We start from the raw sequence: 1,846 nt of genomic DNA on the forward strand, positions 1-1,846 counted from the left end.
GCCCGTGGGAGGGGAGGCTCCGGGGAGGCCCTGCAGGAGCGAGGCCCAGGACCAGTTGGTGACACACCCTCCCATACCCTGTGTCAACAGAAGGAGTCCTGAGGCTCAGGGAGGGAGGGACTCACCCAACGTCACCCAGCCAGCGAGAGGAGGAGCTGGGACTTGGGTCCAGATTCCAGACCCCAAATACAATCCCCCAAATCTCCCTCTAGCAACAGGGTGCCGCACCCCACCCAGGAGAATCAGCACCGTCAGCCTGGTGCTCTTGGAGACAAAGATGACGCTGCTGTGACCTCGGGCCCCAAGGTGGAGAAGCAGATGGGGCGGGCACGTCCTTCGCAGCCCCGGGTGGGGGCTCATCTCTACTGTTTGCTACCTGCTTCTCCTTTGGACACGGTGGGAAGGCAGAGAGAGCTGAGACCCAGCTCCCGACTCCTGGCCAATTCCTCAGACCCTTATTGAGGGGTTCTGCCTCGCACCCCCAGGGAAGGGGCACCCTCAAAGGGATTCCCAACTGAGTGTGGGATGGGACCCCAATGCGAAGCTGGCACTGCCCCATGTCCCTCCTCTGCCTGCCCACAGAAGCTGCGGTCTCAGGTGGAGGGGGGGCAGCACTGTGTGAAGCAGGCGTCTGCAGGGCCAGGCCAGGCCACCACATGGTGACAAGCCTGTGTGCCCTGGCTGGTGTTGGCCCTAGCTCCATGTGCCTCAGGCCCGCACTGGCATGACAGACCTTGCTGCAGACACCCCACCCCCGCCCCCCTGCCGGGCCACGGCTCCACAGTTCCACCCCACTTCTAGGTGAAAATGAGTGAGCTGGCTGTGAGACCTGGCAGTTGGGCAACATGTCACCAGGCTAGCAGCTCCTTGACAGAGAAGAAATTGTATCCAATGGTGTCATCAAAGAACTTGCCAAAAGGGACCAACGCCAAAGGGATTGAAATGTTGTATCAAAATGGCCCAAACCCAGCCATGCCACTCCTAGGTGTACATCTGACAGAAATGCATACATACAATCTCCAAAATACAGGTACTAGAATATTCCGAGCATTGTTATTTATGTAGCTAAAAACTAGAAACACGTCCCATGTGGATGGCATGAGTGGGTAAACTGTGAAATAGTATGCAGCACTGAAAACAAGCGAACTACCGCTACCCTGTCACACACAAATCTCACACACACCGTGTTGGGCAAAAGAGAATGAGTTCTTATGAAAACAGAAGAGAGAATAATAGAGCAGAGGAAAGGGATCAGGGCAGGGGAGGGGCTGGGGTTACAGCTCAGTGGCTTCCTTAGCATGAAGGAGGCACTGGTTTCAATCCTCAGCACCACATAAAAATAAACGACTAAAATACAGGTATAAGACAAAGAGGGAAGGAGCAGGGGAGGGCCTTGGGAAATGGTGGGGGACAAAATCTACCAAATTATGCTATGTCCATGTACGAATATGCCATATCCAACCCCACTATGATAATGCACTAACTAATAATAATAATAACGGGGAAAATTACTAGAGCAGAGCAAGCAGATGAGTGGGAGGGAGGAGAAGAGGGCAAGGAGGTCCTGGGGAAGGACCTGATCACGTTGGTATGCTCCTGTATGATTCGGCAAAGAGAATCCCACTTTTACGTATGATTATAATTCACCAATAAGTAAAGGAAACATGACTCCTCGGAGGGGAGATACATCATGATCCCAACTGCATAAAGCTGAAATCAGACTGGACTGGGCTAAGGGCAGGTGGTAGCTTCCTTTATGGGGACAGAAATGCCCCGGGGGGCAGCAGGGCCCTCGGGGTGCTGGTCCTGGGGTTCTTCAGCTGGGGGGGTTTCTTGAAGAGCTGGA

The sequence above is a fragment of the Marmota marmota genome, unplaced genomic scaffold (assembly GCF_001458135.2).
Source record: "Marmota marmota marmota unplaced genomic scaffold, marMar, whole genome shotgun sequence".
Taxonomy (NCBI): Eukaryota; Metazoa; Chordata; class Mammalia; order Rodentia; family Sciuridae; genus Marmota; species Marmota marmota.